Source organism: Macrobrachium nipponense, chromosome 43 (genome assembly GCF_015104395.2).
Source record: "Macrobrachium nipponense isolate FS-2020 chromosome 43, ASM1510439v2, whole genome shotgun sequence".
Classification (NCBI taxonomy): Eukaryota; Metazoa; Arthropoda; class Malacostraca; order Decapoda; family Palaemonidae; genus Macrobrachium; species Macrobrachium nipponense.
In genome coordinates this window covers 44,078,229-44,090,267 of record NC_061104.1, presented here as the reverse complement: position 1 = coordinate 44,090,267, position 12,039 = coordinate 44,078,229, and the positions used below count along the sequence as shown (strand labels likewise).

Below are 12,039 nucleotides of genomic sequence, written 5' to 3'. Positions count from 1 at the left end.
GGAGGTACAGTAAAAGGAACAAAAGGGGTTGCAGCTAGGGGTCGAAGGCACGTTGCAAAGAACCTTAAGCAATGCCTACAGTGAGGTGTACTGACGGCAGTATCCACCTTACTGGGTTGAGGTCTTACGGGATAATCTGCTAGGCAAATTCGCTAAATCATGACCTCTTCTGTTATGTAGGAATGATTTGATCTCCTATTGGATATTTTTTTTTTCTAATAAATAACAATAAATCAGTAAAATTTCATAAAGAAACTGTAGTTTTAGGCAGTGAAATTTCTTGAATGCCTAAATTCCTCAGAACTTTTCTACTGCATATTGAATGGAGGCATCTGACAACTGTCAAAAAAGGATGCCATCCACCCCTGAATATTTGATGCTTTTTAAACACAAACGAAGACTAAAGTGAAAAGAAGGTTGTTAACCTTCGGTACTTGAGGTCCCTGGCCGTAACGACAGCGAGTACTCGGAAAAAAACATAGAATTCATATGATTCAAGTACAAGATATATATGTAAACCTATGAGATGAAGCCTTATAATCTTGAACCGTTTTACATTCACCAGCAAGAGGAAGGGAATTTGCAAAAGTTCCAGTGTTTTCTCTTTTGAGAAATATCGAAAAGCGAATATTCCAATTCTTTATCATTACTGACACGCTTTTACAATAATACAAATGGAAATGCAATTGGTTGGAATTCAAACTCCGGTCGTGATTAAGCCTATTACCTACTATTATTTCGAAGAGATTAGTCCGTAAAGGTGACCTGACTGAGTTCGGTGACTAAAGAGGCGTTGCACTTATAGCGGCTGCGATGAAAGTTGTTGTTATTCTTATTCTTAAAAGGCTGTAGAAAGAAGAAGAAATGTCTACAGATCAACAGGCTTGTTTTACGAAAGACAGGAATTGTATAGATCAGATTTTGTGTTAGGCATTGCCAAGCATGTACTCAATTTTAAAGTCCCTTTTTGATGACTTTTGTTGATTACGAGAAGGCAATCTAGTACAGTGTCCACAGGCCTTATCATGGAGTGTCTTTCCTCACTATGGTATTCCCTTTGAATATGCATAACTAATTGAAACTATGCATGAAGGAAGAAGATGCAAATTTAATGCTTACGGAGTTGTGTCAAGTGACTTTTCTGTAAATAGCGGAGTGCCGAAAGGCAATGTTATGTCGCCTTTGCTGTTTTCCTCTCTTTTGGATTTTTTTTTAACGCGGAAAGTGATTGGATAAACGGGAGAGGAGTTTAGATTGGAGTAATGGAAGAAAATTAGCTTACGTACAATACGCAGAGCTGTTTTAATCAGCAAAACTCCACTAGATTTACAAAGCTCGTTAGAATGAATGGCATATCTGAAGAGATGGAACTTAAGAAAAACCTAAGGGAAACAGAAATGACAAGGACACTGTGCACGAAGGGATGAATCCACACTAGATGGAGAAAGATTTAGTAATGGTGAGTCTTTCAAGTATTTAGGAACAACGATATCTAGCAGATATCCCTCAAGCTGGAATTTTGTGAAAGATTGAAAATGGTAAATCAGACAATGGGGTGGAGTTGGAAATCCACGAGAATGAAATTGAATGTGAAAGTTAGGTACCACTTAGGTCCAGTAAGATCTGTATGGTGGTATGACAATGAAACTGTACCCAGAAGCTTTTGTTTGTTTGAGAATAAAGCTGCAAGGAGAGTTTTATTAAGAGAAATCAAGGAAGTTCTACATGTGAACGAGATAATAATGAAAAGACGATGGAGATGGCTTGGACATGTCCTTGGGACATCCCTAGGGAGAATAGTCATTGATAGTTTCAGCTGGACTCCTGTTTGCACTAAGAGAATAGTCTTCCCACTCGGATAAGGACTAAGAGACATGATAAAAATAAAGAAAGTCGTGCCTCAGCCATCCAAACCAGCAGATACATAAGACCTTTACAGACTGGCGAATGTCTATCGTTAGCACTCCTGCCAACACCTGGTACTTAGCACACTTGTGGATTTAAAAAAAAGAAAGAGAGAGAGAGAGAGAGAGAGAGAGAGAACCAACATAGTACACTTGTGGATTTGTAACATAAAAAAACGAGAATCCACATGCGAGCTGCAACAACAGCAAAACGCGAACGAAGAACTTATACCAACACACCTGTCAAAATGTGAAATTATGATACAAACACAGGTGCACGTGTAGCAACCCAAAAAATCCATTATTAACCTGCTACGTAACTTTCCACAGAGGAAAACGACCTTTAGAGAAGAAAATGGAAAATTAATATGCAATAAAGACAGCGCATCAATTAGAGGAAGGAAGTAATGATAGACTTTCCTGATAGTCATCAAGCAACTTTTCCTCTGCAGTTAAATGCCTGTCCTGCACACCTGTCGATTAAACAGGGAAATTGTAAAACTAAAGGGACTGCTTACTTGAGTGTACTGTCGAAATTCATAAAGTAGTACATCCAGAATTTGATTATGTGATTCTTTTTCGAAATGGCAAGTAGATGGAGTTTCTCTCTTAATTAATAAGCCCATACCAGCTTGGAGCAATACAACATAAACACAAGGAACAACTTTTTTTTTACACATAATTAACGTTTTAAGCGTTAAAAATTATGAACGTGTGGTTGTTCATTGCATGGCCCTTTCATTTTCACTTCACTTATATGATGGTAAAATACATAATTCCTATTTCCTCTGCACCACTTATGTTATCAATGCTTTCACGACCTCACTACAAACCATTTGGGTTCAGGGAACGACTATGCACATAGACTTATCAACTTAGTGGAACCACTGTAGCCTAAAGCATGACAAAGATGATTAAACTTACGAATGAAATGATTAACATCCCATGAACTGAACAACGTCACTCCTAGAAAAGAAAAATTAGATTCATACAGCAGGAAAACTGTCATTATACAAGATTGCACCCGGGATCCGTATGACGAATTGCACCCATAATCCGGATCATGACTGACACCCAGGATCTGGATCATAAATTGCGCATAGGATCGGGATCATGAATCGTGCCCACGATCCAGATCCCGAATTGCTCCAACAATCCAGATCGTGAATAGCAACCAGGATTTTTATCATGATTTGCACCCACGATACAGATTCTGAATGGCACCCACAATGATCACAATTCTGGATCACGTATTGCGCCCATGATCCAGATCCCGATTCCGGATCACAAATTGCACCCATGATCCAGATCATGATTCCAGATCCAGATTCTGGATCATGAATTCCATCCACAATCCAGATCACAATTCTGGATCACGAATTGCACCCACGATCCAGATCCCGATTCTGGATCACGAATTACTCCCACGATTTGGGCTACGGATTGCACTCCGGATCGGGATCACCTCAGATCCGGGCACCTTCCCCTTACCCAGATCCTTGATGAGGTGAAGCTCCTGGTTGCGTCTCTCCTCCAGATCCTGCAGCGTCCTTTCGGTGTCCTGCTCGCTCTCCTTGAGTTCGGAGTCGAGGGACGAGAGGCGTCTCCGGAGGGCCTCCAGCTGGAGGGACACGTCGCCCTCCTGTTGTCTTTTCGAGGACGAGTGCTGCTGCCTTTCCAAGGTCGCCATCTTGGGGGGAGGGGGGAAGTCAGGTGGATTATTCACGAGGTGGAAGGCGACATGATAGAATTTAATGAACGAGAATTAATATTGAGATGAGGAATATTATGATACACACACACACACACACACACACACACACACACACACACACACACATATATATATATATATATTATATATATATATATATATATATATATATATATACACGCATGCAAAGTACCATAGAGAAAAAGAACAGTTCCAACAATGGCAAAAGTTGCGTATATCAAATCCCTGATAAGTTGGTCAAAATGGAAAATCGTTGAAGAATAATAATAGAAAAACAATCAAAAGATTTACACAAGGCAACCGTGCTACCATCTCTGCTGGTGCCAAAAAGCTGGCTTATTCTGATTTTTTTTTTTTTTTTTTATAAAAGGACCGTTTTGTCAACACCATAAATATCAGCATAGGAATATATAAGCTTGGTCCATTTATTTCGGAGGGAATTTTTTCTTACCATATAATGATTTTAAGGATTGTGGTTGATCTGGTGTTAATGACAAAGGTGTGAGATGCAATTGCCCTCTTTGTCCGCCCTGGGTTGTAACCTCTTTGTCCGCCCTGGGTTGTAATATTTGTCCATACGTGTGTGTGTATTCATTTGTAATGTCACTCTAGTTTATATGAAATGTAGATACTGACACTGTTTATGTGTCCGCTTTAAGATGTAAGTGTATACGTATAAGGCGAAACCCGCCAGGATGCTTGCTATATAATTTATATATATTTATATATATATATCTATATATATATATATATATATATATATATATATAATATATATATGTGTGTGTGTGTGTGTGTGTGTGTGTGTATGCGTATGTGTACGTATATTTGTGTGTGTTCTTGTGTGCGTCTTACATAGCCCTTACCAACAAAGTAAAAAATCATGTGAATAGGAATTTTGCAATTTATTTCCCTGAAGTTACTCTCTTGTGTCTTTCAGCTTTCTTACATATCTTTCCATTTTCCCTTCAGAGTCGAGATGGACGACGAAACTCCCTCCCATAAAGAAAAAAGGTCACAGGGGACTTCGAAGAAGGTAAGTCTGAATCAGAGGAATTGCTTTACATAACTTCCATCGTCTATTGATCACGCAATTTACGTAGTTTCGTGAAACATCTCTTCATGTTTTGGTAAATGTATACTTCTGTAGTCCCCTGTAAGTCATTGTAGCGCTTATAGTCTGTTTTATGATATATAGTGATCTTGCACAGTGCCTCCAAATTGATTCTTTGTTTATGTTGATTATACGTAGTGTCGTGGATTCATATTAGTCTCTCGACTGTGCCTTCTTTTATACATTAACGCCCAATCAGTTTCAGTCTAGACTGTGATATGTAAACAGACGAACAGAAAAAAATGTTCAGTTGGGGAAAGAACTGTCTCTTAACTTCAGTGGCAACTGTCAATGAATTTTCACCTACTTAAGCTGAGTTAGATTTGTAACTTAATAAGTAATTAGACTCCTCCCCCGTCCAGCCTCAGACAATATTTCATATTTTGGCGAGTAGAGATATCTGAATGACCGGATGGCAACTATTTCCTTTCGCAATAGTTAGAGTGGAGGTTATTTTTAAAAAATCAAGTCGTGTGTTTTTACGTAATCTGACAAAGCTGTCTATTTCCTGAAATGGAAATATTCTTGTTCGTAGTTATGACTTTCAGTTTTTGGCCAGCGTGATTTTATTTTAAGAAATATATATTTTCATCCATGAATTTTTTTTCCAATCATCACTGACACAAGTCTGCTATCATCCCCGATGCTTTCGCTGACATCGCCGTAAATGCAAATAACCTTTATTAATGGTTATGAATATTTTAATTCAGACCGAGTTTTTGACAGTAGAATTTATTAACTTGATGGGGAGGGTGCATCTGTAAGATCGTCTGGCTGGTCTGGTTGGTTGGTTTATGAGAGTGACATTAGGTCAGGTTAAAAAAATATATATATATAACGTCAGTTCCATATGACCTTCGTCCGTGTAACGACCAAACTGGCTTATTGTAATATGTTGGAAATATGCATCATAGAATCCCGTTTTTTTATAAAAGAACGGTTTTGTCAACACCATAAATATCAGCCTAGGAATGTATAAGCTAGGTCCATTTATTTTTTACCATGTAATGATTTGAGGGATTGTGGTTGACCTGGTGCTGATGTTAATGTTGCGTAAATTTACCCATGAACTATAGCATAAAGTTCAAAAGCAATGAATGCTAGGGGCGGTTATGTCATTAAGAAGATCGCGAAAGAAAAATCGGGTCAGAGAAGAAAAGACGTATTCACCAATTCACCTTAATGGCTGTCGAGTTCTTCCGCTGCTTGAGCAGGACGGCCTTCCTCAGGGCCAACTGCTGAGCCTCGTGCTGAGCTCGGTCGTATTCGTTCACGACCTCTCCGGCTGTGATTGCCCAAGCCCCGGCCTGCAATGGGATGAATAAAAGAATGAGTTGTTCCGTGAGTGTGAAGTGCTCTTGCTTACTGAGCTAAGATTCCAAAAATGTTGTCTCACACACACACACATACTATAGTAGATTCACATCAGCCGTGCATTTGATGTCTAGGCCAGTCCCTTACGACGCTCCTGATTGGCTGTTGATAAGCCAATCACAGGGCTGGAAACTCTCCTCAGTCTCTCGAGGGAGTTCACTTGGGTGGGATGTATGTTCCACCTCTCCTGAGCGATGCGTCTTTCATCAGTATCCTTCTGGAGAGGTGGAACATACATCATGCCCATGTAAACTCTCTCGAGAGACTGAGAGTTTCCAGCCCTGTGATTGGCTTATCAACAGCCAATCAGGAGCTCTCGTAAGAGACTGGCCTAGCCATCAAATGCACGGCTGATGTGAATCTACTATATCTACCTGATCATTTCCTGCTACGTTTTAGACAATATTGGACAAACCATTCTTTATCCGTGAATAGAGTGGAATTTCCCTCTGGACTTAGAAGATTGGTGTGGGAGAACCATGACTGAGAGGCGAGTTTAAGGTAGACTACAGTATCCTTTCTTTAGACTTTCCCCCCCCCCCCCCTTTGTTTTTTAGCAAAAGAACATCATAGTTATCAGAGCAAAATCATTTAGAATTATGAACAGTACCCCGATACTTAAGTTTAGAATAGAGGAATAGGTACATATTTCAAAATGAATGTTTTCACAACATAATAGATATGTGCACATATTACATAGACAAAGGAAATTCTTAAACATAAATAAATCAAGAAAACGAATAAATATTTAAGTAACGAAATGGATATATATATATATATATATATATATATATATATATATATATATATATATATATATATATATATATATATATATAATGCTTCCGTGTTATTTCGTGTTATTGTACCTCGAAAATGTGTTGAAATAACACGAAAGCGCTCGGTACTCCTCCTTTTATTTTTCCTGTGGCCTTGGCTAATTATATTTTCACGCGGTATTTAGTGACATATAAGCATATATATATATATATATATATATATCTATATATATATATATATATATATGTATAATATATATATATATATATATATATATATATTAATGTTTATATATAAAATTTAGAATAAACACCCATTGCCTTAACCTGTATTGCTGAGCCACCAAGCGTTTTTATTCGCTTAGTTAATAAATCCTTCAGCGAGAAAAGACACCAATTACACCTAATGGAAAAATGTCTCTTAACTTACAGTCCGCCGCCTGGAAACCCCACAATTCTGTTGCAAAAGAATGAATTCCAAGGCTCCAAAAATACAGCGCACCATTTAGTTTGTTGCTCTTGCGTAATCTCCGTGCGGTATATATATATAACCATTTATCAAGGGCCACAAATTTAGCGAAAATGCAGTACATTTGTTAGAGACTTGCTTTTAATGCTCTTTCGCTCCCCCCACGCCGCTCTTTGGGAAGCATTTGAATTGAAATATATTCCAGTGAACATTTTTCAAATGCCGAAAACGAATCCACTGCCATTCAGATGTTCGTGGAATGGGTGGAGGGCGCTGGCCTCTGATGAACGTTGATGTTCTGTTTCTATATTCCATCCATCAGGCAAATAGGTTACCACAGACGACTAGAGAGCCTGAACATGTATGGCTTAGAAACACGACGATTGCGAGGACAACTAATAGAAACATTCAAAATACTGAAAGGCATAACAAAAGCAGACAGTAACCTATTTATATTAAACGAAAACCAGACGAGAAATAATGGATGGAAACTAGAATTGAAGAGATACAACACATCCAAGATAGTATGTGACACATGAAGTTGTAACAGCAACAGTGTGGAAGAGTTTAAAAGAAAGCTAGGCAAGATCATTAGGACACTGTGAATGCACAGTAAAACCTGCTCCTAGAGATAAGTGAGCACACGATGTCTCCTCGGATGGACTAATAAGTCTTTGAGACACCCTAATCCTCGTCACTCCTTGTAACAAATTTATTGAGTCTGGCTAGCAACTTCACCCTGGAGGATGACTGATTTATAAACTTGGAATAAGGTGGACACACGCGTCGCTTGAACATATATCTGTGACTACAGTAACTATTCAAGATCCTGTTTTCCTACGATGACGAGACATCTGTGTGTCTGTCGGACACTGCGAAAGAGTCCTTGGGAAGACGCTCATCAAATCAAGAGCTGTAATAGGTAGGATACCTTGGTCATCAAAGAGAGGTCCTTAAGGTGGCTGGTGGAAGCCCAGTGACCACCCCTGTTGGTTGGGCAGAATTTCCAGGTCCATATCAGGCCTCTTTTTCCCTTCAGCACCTTCTCACAATTACGGACCTTTTTTGAACGAGGGCCCGTGCTGGCATAAGGCCCTCTTCAGCTAAACCATCTACCTACGCCTCTTGGATATTCTTCATACAGTTGATGGCATGACTGGAATGCCACACACACACACACACACAAAAGGTGCGTGAAGGGGTTTGGTGCCATTGGCAATGGGACACAGCGAGACCTGAGAATCAAAGGAGTAACCCCCTTGAAAAGGGGGTAGGGGGAAGACCTCTTGAATAATGGCTTAAACAGAAATGATTTTTTTTTATACAATGCGGCGTACTCGGAGTTCTCTGTGTGATAAATGCAGGATTGTTAAAGTGTTTAGTAATGGCGTTTAGCCATTTTTAGATTTCTGAACTTTACCATTTATTCGTTCCGTATTTAAAACAACTGGGTATTTTTGAAATCACCAATACAAAGAAAAAATTAGTGCTGGCCCTTAGTTGTTATAGATGTCTGTTAATCGTTCCACATTCAGTTGAAGACGCAAGGAAATCGCTCTGGTTATATAGAGTTCGTTTCCACTTTATAGTCTTATGATCGTCAATATCAGGCCTACTCCTTTTTAGTTTTCCGTCCACCCTCAGATCTTAGAGACTACTGAGGCTAGAGGGTTGCAAACTGGTACGTTGATCATCCACCCTCCAATCATCAAACACACTAAATTGCAGCCTTCTAGCCTCAGTAGTTTTTATTTTATTTAAGGTCAAAGTTACCCTTGATCAACCGTCTGGTACTGCTATAGGTGCCAACAACACAGACCACCACCGGGCCGCGGATGAGAGTTTCATACAGCATTATATGCTGTACAGAAAACTCGATTGCGCCAAAGTAGCTTATTCTGATTTGCTTTTTCCCACCTTCCATTCCCCTTAGGAAATGGGAATCACTACTTTAAGCGTGTCACATGGCAAACTGCAAACGGTGCTAAAGGGTCTTAGTTTTATTACTTTTCATGCGTCCCTTTTGTTCTCCTCTCACGTAGCTGTCCAGCTTCTTTGACTCTAACTTCTCCAATTTTCTCCCTCTTAATGAGGTCAAAGACCCCGGGTGAATAATGATAATAATAGTAAAATCCGAGTGGATCATTCTTGTTTGTCCGCCCCGGGTGGAGGCGGGGTAGGAAGGAGATCGGGAGAGTAGGGGAGACATGACACATCCACCCTCCGCCTGCAAACCTATTTGTCCACCCCAGGTGGGGCGAGGTTAGATAGACGCTTGGGAGAATGGGAGAGACACAACGGGCACTGCCGGGTTCCAGCGCAGAGTAGCGCACGCCATCAATCTTGTAATAATGATAATGATAATATTAATCCACGTAGCTGTCCAGCTTCTTTAGCTATGACTCTCTCTGCATTTTCTGCCTCATAATCAGGTCAAAGACCCTGGGTGAATAATAATAATAATAATAATAATAATAAACTTAGCTGTCCAGCTCCTTTAGATATGACTCCTCCTGCATTTTCTCATTTTCTGCCCCTTAATCAGGTCAATAATAATAATAATAATAATATAATAATAATAATAATAATAATAATAATAATAATAATCTACTTAGCTGTCCAGCTCCTTTAGCTATGACACTCTCTCTGCATTTTCTGCCCCTTAATCAGGTCAATAATAATAATAGTAATAATAATAATAATAATACTAATAATCCACTTAGCTGTCCAGCTCCTTTAGCTATGACTATCTCTCTGCATTTTCTGCCCCTTAATCAGGTCAATAATATAATAGTCCAACCTAATAATAATAACAATAATCCACTTAGCTGTCCACCTCCTTTAGCTATGACTCTCTCTGAATTTTTCTGCCCCTTAATCAGGTCCATAATAAATAATGTAATCCCCGTAATAATAATAATAATAATCCATTAGCTGTCCAGCTCCTTTAGCTATGACTCTCTCTGCATTTTCTGCCCCTTAATCAGGTCAATAATAATAATAATAATAATAATAATAATAATAATAATAAATCCACTTAGCTGTCCAGTTCCTTTAGCTATGACTCACTCTCTCTCTCTGCATTTTTCTGCCCTTAATCAGGTCAATAATAATAATAATAATAATCAAATCTCCCCCTTGACGTCCTTACTCACCCCAGACTTCCTGTTCTTCTGCTTCTTCTCCAGGAGGGACTTCGTGGCCAACATCTGCTGGAGGAGCTCCCTCCGTCCGGCCTCGTCCCTCGGCTTAGGGGGAGCGTTGCGTCGGGGGTGGCGAAGGCGCACGAAGGTTCCTTCCGTCGGCGCCGCCGTCTTCGGGCGTCTGGCCACCTTCCCCGTCCTCCTGGCTCTCCGTCTCGCAGGAGTCGCCGCTGGTCGTGTCTTCGTCGGCGCCTGCGAAAAGGCTGGTCGTGTCAGAACGCCCTCAGGAGTAGGCTGGTAATAATAATAATAAATAATAACTGAATAATAAAATAATAATAATAATAATTTTTTTAATTTTAATTTTGTCTTTTAATAATAATAATTTAATAATTAATAATAATAAATAATAATAATAATAAAAATAATAATAATAGTAACTAAATAATAATAATAATAATAATTATTATTGAAAATAGTGGCCTGAATTTACAGAGGTTGATTTTATACAAAATTCTCTCAATTCTTCTAATGACCAAATTGAGAGAGTTTTGTCAATTCTGTAAATTGTCATTATTTAAAAAAAAATAAAACATGTTTGAAAGAAGGTCTGTCTCCAGCACACACAATGATGATGATAATAATAATAATGATAAAAATTATATTATTATTATTATTATTATTTATTATTAGTATTATTATTTTATTATTATTATCATTGACAATCAAAAGCCCAGTAGTGTTAAATTATATTATTGTACAATGGATGGTTCCTTAGTTCATTATTATTATTATTATTATCGTGTATGCTGGAAACAGACCTTCTTTTAAGAATGTTCTATCTTTTTTTTGTTTTTTTAATCATGGCGAATTCACAGAATTGATCTTATACGAAATTCTTTCAATTTTTGTCATTGGAAGAACTGAGAAAATTTTGTATAAATCAATTTTCTGTAAAATTCTGCCATTATTTTCAATATTATATTATTATTATTATTATTATTATTATTATTATTATTATTATTATTATTATTATTATTATATTAAGTCGTCTAATGAAACTTTTGATGCGGCAAAGCAAAGGAGCAAAACCTTGAGGAAATTCTTTTCGCTATATCACAGTTCTCAATATATATTTCACTCTTCAGATCAAACACTGGTATTCACGACGCTCTCTAACTAATTGACTAAGTGAAGAAAAGACGTGCTTGCCGTTGTTGTCTAAAACAGAAATCCTCTTTTATTATTGCAAGACCATTGAAAAGAAATTAAACCGCGCTGAGATTAACTGTACGAAAATGAAGAAGACTCACTGGAGAAACAAATCAACAGTTATGTGTGGGTACAAATGTACTTCACAGTAAATCTATACAGAGAGCTTTCGGGAATCTGTTCATAAAAGGGGAATCGTGAAGGTTCCTAAAAGCTTTCCGTATTGATTTATTTTGAAATAGATTTGTACCCATACATAACTCTGTGTTTGTTTCTCCATTTCAAGACTCGTGCTACTGTGAGTATTTT

General features: G+C 38.2%; 1 pseudogene; it reads right to left on the bottom strand.

The window, feature by feature from the left end:
- Positions 1–12,039, bottom strand: part of LOC135213698 (uncharacterized) — a 101,289-nt pseudogene that overhangs the window by 22,918 nt on the left and 66,332 nt on the right.